Source organism: Hemiscyllium ocellatum, chromosome 23 (assembly GCF_020745735.1).
Source record: "Hemiscyllium ocellatum isolate sHemOce1 chromosome 23, sHemOce1.pat.X.cur, whole genome shotgun sequence".
Classification (NCBI taxonomy): domain Eukaryota; kingdom Metazoa; phylum Chordata; class Chondrichthyes; order Orectolobiformes; family Hemiscylliidae; genus Hemiscyllium; species Hemiscyllium ocellatum.
In genome coordinates this window covers 44,406,166-44,421,611 of record NC_083423.1, presented here as the reverse complement: position 1 = coordinate 44,421,611, position 15,446 = coordinate 44,406,166, and the positions used below count along the sequence as shown (strand labels likewise).

Below are 15,446 nucleotides of genomic sequence, written 5' to 3'. Positions count from 1 at the left end.
TGACAACAACATTACTATACTTACTGCAACACACAGTAATTCAAGAGATTTCTGGGAATCAAACATGTAATTCTCACTGATACAGCCAAACTCAATGAAAATATTTACAACCAGATTTCAGGCTATTTTTAGTTAGAAAGATTTCTATTGTCAAAGTTATATGCGAATATAGCCTGAGAAACAATCATGAAAATGACTGCATTTTGCAAAAAAGGAAGTTCTCACTTTTTCACAAGTTCAATTTACTTTGTAGAAATCTCCACAAATATATGACTTTACAAATTGCAAAACAAAACAAAATGATAGAATTGTATAACAGTTGGAATGTGATAGGATAAAAGCAAACATGTGGGAATATTTAAACTAGGTTCTGCTTGATGCGGAGAGGCCTTTGAATGGTTGCTGCTTTCAGACAAGGAAAGATAAAAGATTGGAAACATTTGTTAGGGCAACTCATTCTTCATGTCATCAGCTGCAGTTATCAGATAGCAGGGTAAGCTCGCGGGTCCAACTTCCTCTGGCTCTCCCACCAAGCAGCACAGATACCTCAGGAGACACATCAGCGGAATAGTCTGCAAGTTGGGCAAAGTCAACAATCTGCAGTAAACACGAAGCAACCAAGTTGGGATGTAAGTACTGAGAAGATAGTTATGTTTGAAATTTGGCATTCTTGCGATTGTCCAGATAAACGTAAAACAAAAAATGTTTGACAACAAGTCAGCATCGTACAGTTATACAAGTCAAATGAGAACATGACTGCAATCGTAAAATAAGTGACCATATCGTTTTTAAGCCCATGTGAAGTGTTAATACTCTAAAAATTAATTTTCCCTTATCTTTTCTGTTTATTATCTGGTGAGTTTACATTATTGTGGTTCATTTAACTCTTCACGGACTCCTCCTTCGTATATGTCCGAATCTTTCCAGATATTTGCAGCTTATGTCTTGGGAAACGTGACCGTCACTCTTTTAATTTAATTATCCACTCATTTCATTGTTTTAAAATGGCATGCTGTTCAGAAATATGATTCTGGGTAAAAAATATATTGTGGGAAATCCTGATTTTGTGTGATTATATAAGATGGGTGTTAGCAGCCTACTTTACATTTCCTGGTATTTAAATTCCCAGTGAGGGGTAATCAGGATGAATGCAAAATGGGATGCAGATTTGTTATTGTTCATTTAACCCTTGGACTTCAAACAGTGAACCGGCGTAGAAATTGAGCAATGCTATAAATGCTCTATAGGCATGAAATAGTAACAGAAGCATCTTTTCCAGCAACAAGTATGTAGGTACTTATCCGCTGCTTTTTATTGCCTGCTATTTTGTTAAGAATAGAAAGAGTTGTGCAATCCCACCACCTGCAAACGAGCTGTTGTCTTCCAAAATTGCTCACCCCAGGCTGGGTGTGTTCAGGAAAACTTGCTTTATATATGTTATCTTAGCAGAGGGCCTTCAAGATGTTGCTGGAAGCTCCCATTACAAAGTAAGCTTTGCAAAACCTTTTAGTTGAATGTCATGCCTGGTGATCCTCCAGGCTGCACTGCAGTGGCTGAGGGCTAGAGCCAGTTCCTGTTCGGCCACTTCCCAGACACAACCCTCCACCGATCCCCAACAAACTACTCTTCCAAATGCTGGGTGCGTGGCTGCGAAATTCACTGGCAATTCGTTGATGAGTTGATTCGGAACACCCCGCACACATCCTAAACTCAATGATATAATTTAAATGAGGCCTGAGGCTTAATATTGGCTGTACGTTCTGTTTCAAGGATCACTCCTTCATGAGCCAGTTTCCAGATCAAACCATCATCTCCTTTGAAGCATTACATCTTTAGAGAAGCAGAATCAATGAACATGTGACAGTTTCTCAGTTACTACTGAATACCAGAATGTGCTGTAATTCTATAATGAAATCAAGGGTGCCATAAATTACAACAGGAAAACATGAGTGATTCATATGATAGAAATGCTCAGATCTCATTATTACCACTTAAATGTGATTGCTCAAACAAGTATGAACACTGACGCCTATGGTAGTAAGCGCTGTGGGAACTGCCGATAGCATAGATCATTGGTTTTAACATTGAGAGATGGTTCTTTTCCATAATAATGTGAAAGAGGACAACAATAAACATAATGCTCAATCTAATCCATATCACATCTAATTTACAGTAATGCACTGCCTGAAAACATTTATATCTGCAACATTAATCCTGTACCGATTTTATAAGGAATGTCTTTGGTGAAAACATCTACTCAGCAGTAAAGGTCCATTCTCTGGTACAATTCTTAATGGTGAATCTCTGAATAAGTAAATTACAGTATAATTGTTTTCCTATTACTAACTCAAACTCAGGAAATGTATTTTCAAGTCACACAAAACATTACAGTCAAGTCAATAATATCAACTCGGTACCTATTAAGCTATTTTGGTCAGCCTTATCACAAAGCTGGTTTTGACGTCCATTTTCAAAGCTGCAACAAGACAAATGGGCACACAAATTAAACTTACAAAAAAGAAATCAACTTTGATGCTCTCTAAAACTGCAAAAAAGAAATCACAAACAGGAACAGGGATACAACTGTGGTCTGACTTGCTCCCTCTTAACAATAAAAGAAACAAAAAACTTGTTACTATGTTATCGATGTTTGCACCTTTGGCCAGGGTACAGGTAAAAATAAACATCAAAATGCTCAATATTGAAAAGAACACAAGTAAATGGTATGCCATTAATAGCTTGTTGAGGTTAGTAGAGAGAAAATTCAGGTTTATAAGGATGGGGTTTGGGGACAGGGAAAGGTTGCATCGCCTGTTTTTCCTCCACTGTTGAAATTCTCTGCTGTAATGCAGCATGGTTGAAGTCAGGTGTGCATTTAAATAATGCCTTTGTTGTACATTTTAATTCTCAGAGATATGCAAGGATGACACACTCGTTTCCATGGGTTGAGAAATGTTACTTACAGTGCTTTAAAATGTCAGCTTCCAGCAACTGCTACAATTCACTTACTTTTCTCTGTGTCCACACCCAGCCTTAAGTAATCAATCATAGATAACATTAACGGTAAACAGGCTCACACAATCAAATGGAACAATGCACCTTTCATGATCTTAGGATTTCTCAAAGTCCTTTACAGCCAGTGAAGATTTTTATCCCTTTCATAGTATATGCAAGGACAAAATTTGCTGCCCAAACTTGGTTATTCTCGAGAACAGATGAGAGTCATCCATTTAGCTGTTGATCTGGTGCCACCTATGGGACAAATCAGGTAAGTACAGAACATTTATATCTGTGCAAGATTTTAGGTTTTGTGGCAAATGATAATAGATTGATGGTAACCATACCCCAAGACCAGGTTCCCGTTCTATTATTATTCAGAGAATTTTGGAAGCCTACCAGTTGTCATAGAGAGATTTTTATTTATGCCCAGGGTATTAGCCTGGCCTGATGGATTATCATCTCTGTGACAATACCGTGACATTACCATCTTGGCAACCAATATGTGCACAATAAGGTCATCAGTCTTGAAATAAATGACTATATAACCTGTCCATAGGTATGCATTAAGTATTAAATATTGAACAAGGCAACTATGGAAATTGTCTAAACAAAAGCAAAATGCTGGATTGGCTGCAAATCTGAAATTACAAGAGAAAATCCTAGAAATGTTCAGTCAGTCTGTGAAGAGAGAAATAGAGTTGAAGGGTCAAATCTTCCTTTCTTTGAATATTTGTTTTTGCCATCAGCAATAAATATTAATCGTAATCCTGACGGTGACAGCTGCCTAATGGCATTGAGGTCTTCCAGGAAACAGTCAGTTAAAAAGTCAGGACTGGAAGCATTGTCCAGTTAAAGATACCAAATGAACCAGGGAACTGTTAGTTCCAAAGGGAAGGCCCAGAGCCAGGTGAGGCCGTCAGCCCCATCAGGAAATGTGGTTCTCTTGAGGCAGACACGAGAGCATGATGGTGCTTCATGGTGAAGAACACGGATATATTTTCAAACATCTGAGTGAGGCCTTGCCACATGCATGTTGGTTGCTATTTTTGCCAGATTACAGCAGTATCCGCACTTGAAAAGTACTTAATAAACTAGAGGGCACCTTGGATTATCACAGTGCAGATGAAAGCCATTCAGCCTATCATATTTGCACCAGGTCTATCATTAGAACCAACATTCTGTCTTTTGCCAATACCCCTGCAGGCCTCTCCATCTAAGGGACCATGCAATACCTTTTGATTGCCTCAACTGAACCTGCCTCCACCATTTCCAGGCAGTGGATTCCATACCCTAAGTGAAAAAGTTTGATTTCCTCACATCAACCTTGTTTTGATTGCACATCGCTTGAAATCTTTGTCCTCTTGGTCTTGTTCCTTTTAAAAGCTGAAACAGCTTCACACTGCCTGCTCTGTCCAGCCAGCTTATAATTTTTATGGTGTAAGTCCTTCATCCACATGGAACACTGTAACAGAAGCAGCAAGAGTGAGGCCCCAAAACAGAATGGATCTACAGTCAGGGCCGTGGATCAATGATTAGAGCAGATTCTTGGGGATAGAACGTGTAGGAAGTGTCCACTGTTGTCAGGCTGTACCCTTACTGAGGCACCAGTTCACTATCAGAAGACCTTGGCAGGTCCAAGTCCATGTGACCTATGGTCCCTATTCCCTGCAATGGGATTTTGCACACTCACTTTGAACCCAGCATTGGCATAATCACTCTGAGGCAAGGAAGCACCAAAAGTATGAATGTTTACACAACATTTCTTAGCCCATCTCCATAGTGCTGGGAAAAGTCTACCCAAGATTTCAGGTATATGACCTGCCTTTAGAATTGGGAAGAGTTCTAAACCAATTTAAAAACTGGTTTTAAACAAGTGGAATGGAGGAAGGCCATATCAGCAACCACAAAGGAAATAGGTGCTAAAATTTCTTAAAGTCAATGAAATGAAGTGTCCAGTTAAAAGAAAGATGCTATTTCTGATGTTTCTATTAAGCTTTATGCTGCAGTACTGCACAGTATGGGACAAGGGTGGCAGAAAATAAGGCAACAAATAACAGGAAGTTCAGGATCATATCTGCAAACTTTGACAGTCGTGTTCCAAAAATTCATTCCTGAGTTGATATTTCTGTTCTCCAATGTAGAGGAGACCACACCATGACTGATGGGACTGGACAGGTTAGACGCGGGAAGAATGTTCCCGATGTTGGGGAAGCCCAGAACTTGGGGTCACAATCAAAGAATATGGAGTCAGCCATTCAGGGCTGAGATGAGGAAGAATGTCTTCACTCAGAGTGGTGAAGCTGTTGAGGCCAGTTCATTGGATATATTCATGACGAAGCTGGAGGTGGCCCTTGTGGCTGAAGGGATCAAAGGGTATTGTAGAGAAAGCAGGAATGGGTTATGGAGATTGCATGACCAGCCATGATTAGATTGAATGGTGGTGCAGGCTCGAAGGGCCGAATGGTCTACTCCTGCCCCTATTTTCTATGTTCTTACATGACCGGCAAATACAGTTCTCAAATTTGAAGTGCAAGTAAATCTTCACTTCAAAGGGTTTATAGATCACCATAGGAAAGAAAAAACAAAAGAGCAGGTGATTGAGCTACTGCAGATGTAGGGAAGGGTGGGAGGATGAGGAACCATTCGTGTTACCGGAGGAGTAAAACATGACATGGCAGAGGTAATAACCTCTTCAAGTTACTGAAAGGAATAGTGAGGGGCTGGAGTTTGAGGATGGTTGGGAAACAGAGGTTATGGTTAGTGATCACCTCATGCTGGACATAGCAGAATTGGCATAGGATGATCAGTTCAATACATGGACTAGTGGAGGATAAGGAGAACATTATTACGGTTTTGGGAATGAGGGGGAAAGGGATGAGAGTCAAATTACATGAAATGGAACCGATACAATTAAGAGCCCTAACAACCATAGTGAGGGGAATTGGCCTCGTTATTTACCACACCAGCAATCCAACATGCATCTAGTACTTTATTTAAGTTAGGGCATTACAATATAGTAACACTGCCTCATTTCCCCTTGGTGAGCATTATTACAATATTGCTAGATGGCTGCATCACAGCAAAAATCTCTTCACAAACATTTAAGCAAGTTTCCATCTTAAAAGTTCGGTGAAGCACATAGAGAAAGATGAACATTATAATATCCAGGACATAGAACAGTGACACCTCAATCAATGTATTCTAGATACAATGAAATGATTAGGTTGGCGCAACATCGAGGGCTGAAGGGCCTATTCTGCGCTGTATTGTTCTACGTTCTATGTCAGCACAGGTAAATTAATGACAAATTGTATAAGTCTGTTTGAATGAGTGACTGGTGATGTTATTTCAGGATTTCTAAGGCATTCCTGCAATTTGTAGCAATTAGTAACACCTTGGATTTACTCTGGTTAAAACAAATGCAAAACTTTAAATTCTAAAAGTGAATTGAACAGTCAGTTACCTTTAAAAATATCTAGCTCTCCAGAAAGTCAAGGTGAATAAGCTTGGCTCACAGCCAAAGGGAAACAGCACCAGAAGCTGTTTCAGGAAAGGGGCAAGGAAAGGACATTGCAGTGAGAAATATCCAACAAGAATGTGCTCGCAAAGTCATGAGTTTAATTGCATAATATGAAAATGATCCAACAACTTGTGGTTTGAATGAAATAATCCATTGGCTATAAATTGTGAAGTTGACACATTGGTGAACTCTTTGCCCTACCATTAGGTTCATTAAAAAAAAGTCTTGTCTTAATCTCTGTAATTCTATTTGTCCATTAATTCACATCGAAACTCCCCACAGAAAATTAAAGCTGTTTCGTAACTTCATAGGTTCATTTTATTAAAGAGGAAATTTCATTTACTGCAATGCCAAATAACCTAAAAGATATCTCTGCACCGCCAACCAAACTTTACAATTCAGAAAAGGAACAATTGAAACTTTAGGAATGGATTTGTAGAGTTAGTTAATTGTTGTCAGAATCTTTAACACATTTATTTGACACACATAGATATTTTTGTCTGTCCTTATTTCTTCCTTGTGATACCTCTCTTTATTCCTCTTTCTGAACCTGAATTTGCTCTAATTCACCCATTTTTTCCTTTTCCCTCGCTTGCTTTAGTTGCCTTAAAATTTTGTTGATTGAGAACATAGATTGTCAACTCTATTATTCACCAAGTCACCCATTTGATCCTGCTGCACCATTGACTTACAATTACAGCCAAGTACGGAGCAGAAATGGTTTTGTAACTGAAAGGTGTAGAATAAAGTTTATTGAATGCTGCAAGTGAATTGGAGATATTGCAAGTGTTGAAATGTCACAAGGGAGAGAAGGAACAGCATATGGACTGGAGGAAGAAAGGCGCCATGTTCAACAAAGATAAATTCACCATAGTCCCACTGTTTCATTTGTGGATGGACCTCTTTCCTTTACTCAGCACTCAGGCCGGTGTGTGGGGTTCGCCAATTATTGTGGTGGTCCTACTCCAGCAGGCTCCAAAACTTCAAAGACCTGGAATGCCACAGCAGGGCAATTCTACTGGAGAGAGCATTGAACTCACTGTTTATGGCCCGACCAGTGAGTTGGAACTTACCTCCACACAGTAATCACGACCACACCAATGCCTGGGCAATTCCCTCTCTTGTTGGTGGGACAACAGCCACCTGGTACCTACCCACTCAGGTAGTACCTCCCAAGAGAGAGAAAAAGAGAGATCCCACTATGTATCCTAGTCAGCAATCCCCCTTGAGTGGGCAGTTCCAATCGCCTGGATCACCCTTCGATCCTTGACACTGGAATTATTATCTGCTGTGAACTCAGCCGGAATTGGTATACCCAAAAGGAGTACAGATGGACTCAAATACGAGTTCAAAATTACCAGTGAACTTTATTACAGAAAGAATTCAACTTGCCCAATCCATACAATACTGCGATGAAACTTATACTCTATCCTATGATATAAAATATCAGAAAAGTGGAGCAGACACAATGTAAATTTTTGACCTTACACAATTTACAGGGCAAGAATTACACAACCATTCTCCCCCCATGCCTAACCAACGACTCCAGAGCACGTCCTAGGCCTGAAAAGGGGCCTGGGATGCTGCCTGGCCTGCTGTGCTTTGACCAGCAACACATTTGCAGCAAGGGTTCTTACTGTCTCAGAGGGACTTGTTGCTTGTCCGGTGGGGCTCCGTCTCTGCCTCGGGAGTTGTTGCAAACTTCCGAAGTCCGAGGTCGCAGAGAGGGCCTATGTCTTCAGTCCCAAACGGTTGGTGTCTAGAGATGCAGCGAGCTCAGAGTGAGGAGAGTGAGAAAGGAGAAAAGCACCAATAGCTGGCCCTGCTGCCCCCTTTACCCTTGTGATTCCAAAAGACCAACCAGCTCTGCCCCTCAGGTCATTCCATTTCACAAAGCATCTCCAATGATTGCTGGGGCCGGTCTAATCTCATTATTTGTGGAATCGAAAGGGTCGTTACCATTGCAAATTTACTTAACTGAAGTTTGATAACTTCATGGAGCATCCCAAACTGTTTTCAGAATAGAGTAAATCGCTATCCCATTAACTAGATAGGCGCCATTGTTCACAGTTTCGGAATTCATTACCATTTCTATGCCTGTCCCTTGATATGATGTCTGGTGGGTGCCACTTTGTTGATCGAGTTGTCTCATACCTCTGAGGATCTCTGTCCCCAGAAGAAGGTGTGTCCTTACTCTGGAAAGCCTGCTGGGAAATCCTGCCTGCACAGATGCCAGGTTGACCAGTTTTTCGGTCTTTCCTTTTAAAACTGGGGATTGCCCTGAAACTGCTGCACATTAGAGAGAGGGAGAGAGACAACCGGTGGTGAGTTTGACTTGATGGTTACCATGCCTCAGGCAAGGAGTGACATTGAGAGGGGGAGGATCTTCATGGTAACTTCAGTCAGTGTGGGAATTGAACTTACACTGTCAGGGTCACCCTACACCATCCAGCTAACTGTGCCAACCAATTCCCAAATTTAACTTGTACAGGAGGAGAGAAAGCACTGTTAAACTAACTTTTCAATGAGAAAAAAAAGGCCTCAATGAGGAAAAGTATAGTTGAAGGTGCTCAGTAAGGAAGACCATGATACTCCAATATCAGAATCTTCTTAAAAGTCATAATAAATCACATCAGAATTTGAGATTTCAAAGTGGATGATAACAAGCATTAGCTTGTGAGTGCTTTCACTTTAAAGGATTCAAAGGTGCATATGTTGCTGCTTGTTAAGGAATGGCAAACAGCCTGACCATCTGCAACATGAGGCAAAAGGAGATTTTAATTCCCAGGCCTGATCTGTGAAGGCTGATGGATGAAGCAGTGTTTCTGGTAGAAGGATCCTTTAACGAGGTATTAGAAACCTCGGGTCACAGACAGAATACATGAAATCCGTAATTTTAAACCAGATATTGGTGCTTCACACATTTTCATCATCAATATTGAGTAAACTATTCCCTCAATATTGAATTATATGCACAGCTTTAAAAGAAACCTCTCTATTCAGTTGCATGGTTTAAGACTCTGGATTGTCACAGAGGCAAGTTTTATAATTCAACATTGTAGATCCATACCAGAGGATGTAAATCAAAATCCCAGCACTAAATTCTGCCAGTTGGAACCAACGGAAGTTTATGAAAACAAATATTCAGAAAAAACCCATAGCTTATCATTTTTAATTCCTACTTTTGAGGCTTCTTCACTTTGACAGATAATTACAGCGTGGCTCAACTTGTTCAAATGAAAGCGGTCATTACAATTCAATAGCTTAATCCTGTAATTCGCAAATGGGACATATTTTGTCTTGAATTACAAGCAGATGCGTGTTGCAGCTTCCCAAGACATCAAGTCACTCTCTGTCTCAGCTGTTAAAGCTCTCTCGTACCTCACCATTTCAGATTAGCTTGCAAATATTGCTCAATATTGCTTCTAAGTGGGGTATATCAAATCCAATCTACGGTGGTCTTTAACACAGAGGGGCACCCTACATATACCTGTACAGGAAAAGATGCAGGATCTGCAGTGCCCCTTGCCCCTTTCTGCCTTTCATTGTATTCTTCTGATTTTGGAGAAAATTATTTGAGTCAAACTAAAAAGGTTTTGCATAATAACCAACATTGGACACAGATGCAAATAAAACGCAAATATACATTTGAATACCATACCATTGTTGTCCATATTTCAGGCAACATTTGATGCATATGTAACTGGATTAAATTGGGCGTTGCCTTCTAATCTTTCAAATCGCAGATATCTCTCTCACGCAAGGCAGGCAAGTTTTCCACAGTTTTGTATCAAGCAGCCAACTCTCAGAACCAGCCTCCAAAACTAATTATATTTTGCTGCCTGTGTGTCTTTTTACTGATTGCACATAATTTTCTGAAATTGGTGTGGGAAATCCACAAAGTATTTTCATTGGCTGCGAGTTAATTGATTGTGGTGACATGCCAGGGCCAACTTTACTCACAGAAACCTTTTCTCTGATCTCAGTCGAAGGTTCCTTACTGGTGCACCAAGCTTCGATAACCCAATTGGAGATTGGGAAAACGAACCTGACCCACCAGTTTTGATAACAAAGATTAATGTTATGTATGAAATGCAATTATGTGCCAAGAGTTAGAGGCTGAATTTCCACAGAGATCCATTACTAACTCAGAAAGAGGCTTTTATTGAATGCAAACAACAAAAATAATTAAAATTCCTAAATGCTCACATATTAAAGACTCACACACCTCAAATCTTCAAAGCAGAATAATGTTCAGAGTGCATGCTGGGAAATTCTCCAACTGCTTTCTGATCAAAATACACAAAAATGGCAGAAAGCTACTCCCCCCAAAAGCATTAAGGTAAAAAATATATAAATTGAAGTTTAAACTAAAGATATTCATGTATTAAAGGACACAAAGGCAATTTAACAGATGAATTTATTCATATTATTATGTGAGATGACATTTTAGAACCATGTTTTTAAAGGAAAGTTTTAGAAACTTGAGTTGGATATTGTTACCATTATTATGAGATGGTTAGGATCCAGTCAGAGGTTAACATTTCAAAATGTTAAATCTAAACCCCAACTTACCATTGGTCTTCCATCTCTAGATATAATAGAAGTAGGAGCAGATACAGGCAGGAGGTGGGTAGGCAGTTTAAGTATTTTAATGAGGTTGTCAGTCTCTAATCAAACCTGTTTTACAAGTTTAAAAGGCAGCTGGGTTTCCCAGGCCTCAGTAAACCATGGCAGCTGAAGGACAGTGAAGACAGCTTGAGGATGCAGTAATGTGTATTTGTATAATTGTTTGCAGGCAGGGAGCAGGATAACTTTCCCTTGTGCCCTCAAGCACCTTCCAGTCACCTATCAGACCTTCCACCCTTCCCCTTACAATGACTGCCAGAATCTGGGAACTATAAGGCAGTCACTCCAACAGTGGTATTTGGCATTTTTCAAGAGATCACATTATGGGATAAAACTAAAGGTTACATAGAAAGGCAAGGATCAATAAATGAAACCAGGCATTGATTTGTCAAAGGCAAGTTGTCGGTGACAAATTAAAGAGTTCTTTAAGAATAATAAAACAGATTGACAAAGCAAATATATTTGTTTAATGACTAGCTAATGGAAGTCTCTGTACTCTGACATTTCACTGCTCACATCCAATAAAAATAGGAATGAAATGCCTGAGTAAAGGATTCAGTGTTAAACCTAAAAGAGGAGCAGCAAGAATTGCAGCATTGCGTTTCATGTAGTATAATTTGGATGTGTTCTAAATGAAATTGTAAGATAACATAATCAACATTAACAATAACAACCTGTGTTTATGTAGGACTTTTAATGTATAAAAATATTCACAGGAGTATTTGAAAAGAAGTGTGATATTAACTCACATCATGGTCACATATCTCAGAATTGTGGGTCTGACGTAGAGGTAAGGAGGGGCAAGAACACTGAGGGACTTGAAAGCAAAAATGAGAATTTTAGTATGAAGATGTTGCTTGACTGGAATCCAGTGTGGGTTTAAAGAGCATTGGGGTGACAAGTGAGTGTGATTGTGAAAGCAAAGTTTTTGATGGCCTCATGGTCATGACGTCATGGTCAGATGACCAGACGCTTGGTCAAAGAAGTTTTAGAGAATGTCTGAAAGGAAGAAAACGATGGCATTTGGACAGAAGGACAGGGGATATTGCAAAGCTGAAGGCTGAGTCACCTGAAGGCATGACCACCAATCGTGGAGTAATTCAAATTAGAGATGTTTGAGAAGTCAGAGGTACAAGAGCACAAATATCTCAGCGGTGTGGGACTGACGAAAATGATAGCGATAAGGAAGAGCAAGAACACAGAGGGATTTAAAAGCAAAAATGAGAATTTTAATATGAAGATGTTGCTCGAATGGAATCCAATGTTGGTTAGTGAGCATCGGGGTGACCGGTGAATGTGATTATTAAAGCAAAGTTTTTGATGGCCTCAAGTTTCAGGACAGTACATGGGAGTGCAGGAATGCATTGGAATATTATGTCTCAAGACAGTGAGCTTTAAAGAGACTTTCAACACCAGAAGAGTTGAGAAATCAGTGAAGTAGCGGAGATGCAAATAGACAATCTTAGCAAAAACATGGATGAGTTTTCTCATGATTAAACATGACAAAAAGATCAGAAACAGAGAGACTTAATTGCAAATTGGTGACAGTAAGATGGATAGAGTTGCTCATAAGGGAATAAAGTTTGGACTGGGGAGTCAAAGCAATGGATTTAGACATCCTAAAGTTAAATCTATGAATTAAAGAACGCAGTAACAATATGGATACAGAAATAGCGGAGCAACAGGAAGCCGATTAGTAATTAATGTTTTTTTTTGTATGGGAGAAGTTACACTGGAGTTCTTGATGATTTCTGTTAGGACCTATGATTTTCCTGATATAGGTAATGACATAGATCATGGTGTGTTTGACACGGTTTAACAGGTTGCAGCTGATCCAAAACCAGAAAACAATGAAAACTATGCAGAGAGTAGTATGGAACTTTAAAAGGGTGTGAACAGGTTGGTGGAATGGGTGGAAAAGTGATAGATGAAGTTTAATTGCAGAGATGTCTGAAGTGATTCATGTTGATGGGTAGAATGTGGAGAGCCAATGTAAAATAAATGGTTTAATTGAGTGCAAGAGCAAAGGTCTCTGGGTATTTATGTATGTTAATTATTGAAGGCAGGAAAGGTTAAGAGAGTATTCCATATAGTTTACAGCATCTTGGGCTTCATCAATATGAGCTTACAGTACATGAAAGGAATCTAGTGTTTAATCAGCAAAAAAAATACTGGCTTGGCTTTAACTGGAGTATTGCATCTAGTTTGGGGAACTACACTTTAGGACAGGTGTGAGGAAATTTGAGGATGCATGGATCCGAATGGTTCCAGGGATGTGACATGGCTGAATTGTAGGTGTTTGAATGGTTTTAGAAGAGGAAATCGACAGGAGATTTGATAGATGTACAGAACAAGGAACAGTATAATACACAGAAATAGGCCCTTTGGCCTACCAAGTCTGTGCCAGCACATGACACCTTTCGAAACTAAAATGTTTTGGCCTCTACGTAGTCCATACCCCTCTAGTCCCTGCCTATTCCGGTATCTGTCGAGATGCCTCTGAAACACTGTTATTGTATCCGTCTCCACCACCTCCACTGGCAGCACATTCCAGGAACTGACCACTCTCTGTGTTTAAAACAAAACTTACTTCTCTTATCTTTTACACTTACCCAGTTTTACCTTAAATCTATGTTATCTAGTGATTGACATTTCCACCCTGGTGTAAAGACTCTAACTATGGTGGCACAGTAGCACAGTGGTTAGCACTGCTGCCTCACAGTGCCAGAGACCTGGGTTCAATTCCTGCCTCAGGCAACTGTCTGTGTAGAGTTTGCACATTCTCCCCGTGTCTGCGTGGGTTTCCTCCCAGAGTCCAAAAAATGTGCAGGTTAGGTGAATTGCCCATTCTAAATTGTTAGGTGAAGAGGTGAATGTCTGGGTGGGTTGCCCTTTAGTGGGTCGGTGTGGACTTGATGGGCCAAAGGGCCTGTTTCCACACTGTAAGTGATCTAACCTATCCATTCCTCATACCATTTTGTAAACTTCTATCAGGTTGCCTCTCATCCTTTGAAGATGAAAACAAAACAGGTTTGTCCAATATCTCCTCATAGCTAATACGCTCCAAAGCAGACAATATTCCAGTAAACTGGTTCTATACCCTCTCTAAAGTCTCCACATGCTTCTGACCAGAATTGTACACAGTATTCCAAATGTGGCCTAACTGAAGTTCTATACATCTGCAATATTGCTTGGCCAATTTTTATATCCTATGCCCGATTGATGAAAGCAAGCAAGCCACATGCCTTCTTGTTGCCACTGTCAGGGAACTATGGACCTGTATGGCTCGATCCCGCTGTATGTTGATGCTACTAAGTTGAAGCTGTTTACTGTAGGCTTCCCTCTTCTATTAAATCTTCCAAAGTGCATCAGCTCGCATTTGATTAGATTAAACTCAATCTGCCATTTCTCCATCTAAGTTTCCAGCTTATCGATATCCTGCTGTATGCTCTGGCAATCCTCCTCACTATCCAGTTCTACCCCGCAGCACAATCTTAGTGTCATCTGCAAACTTACTAATCAGGTCACCTATATTGTCCTCTGAATCATTTATATGCGTTACAAACAATAAGGGTCCCAGCATTGATCTCTGCAGAATGTTATTGGTCATAGATCTCTAATCAGATTAACACCTTCCAACTCCAACTTCTATGATTAAGCCAGTTCTATACCTATCTTAGCAATTCACCATGGATCCTATGTGACTTCATCTTTTGTATCAGCCTACCATGAGGGAACTTGTCAATGACCTTGCTAAATTCCATGTAGACAATATGTCCCACACTGCCCTCATCAATCATCTTTGCCACTTCCTGAAAAAACTCAATCAAATTTGTGAGACAACATCTTCCCTACACAAAGCCATGCTGCCTATTGCTAATAAGTCCATATTTTTCCAAATATGAATACGTTCTAAAGCTAAGAATCTTCTCCAATAATTTCACTCCCACTAACTAAGGCTCACCAGCTTGTAATATCCTGAATTATTCCTGTTGCCTTTCTTAACCAAAGGAACAATGTTAGCTACTCTCCTCTCTGCTGGGACCTCTCCTGTGAGTAAAGAGGATGCAAAGATTTCATACAAGGCCCTCACCTGCCTCCCTCCGGATTCTGGAATAGATCCCATCTGGTTCTGGGGACTTTACTACCTCAAAGCTTTTTTTTTAAAATAGCCAACGCCTCTTCATTTTTTATATTGACATATTCTAGAATATCAACATCATCCTCCTGGGCCTTACCATCTACCATATGCTTCAAGAACCTCACTCATTTCCTCTGGTTCCATGCATACATTCCC

The 15,446-nt window shown here is 40.0% G+C and overlaps 1 long non-coding RNA gene across 1 annotated transcript in view; it reads left to right on the top strand.

Annotated features, from left to right (window-relative positions):
• The first annotated feature begins 425 nt into the window (after window positions 1-425).
• Window positions 426-15,446, top strand: part of LOC132826911 (uncharacterized) — a 57,969-nt gene continuing 42,948 nt past the window's right edge. Inside the window, exon 1 of the long non-coding RNA XR_009645937.1 lies at window positions 426-629. This is a non-coding gene — a long non-coding RNA (uncharacterized LOC132826911). The remainder of the gene's footprint in view (window positions 630-15,446) is intronic.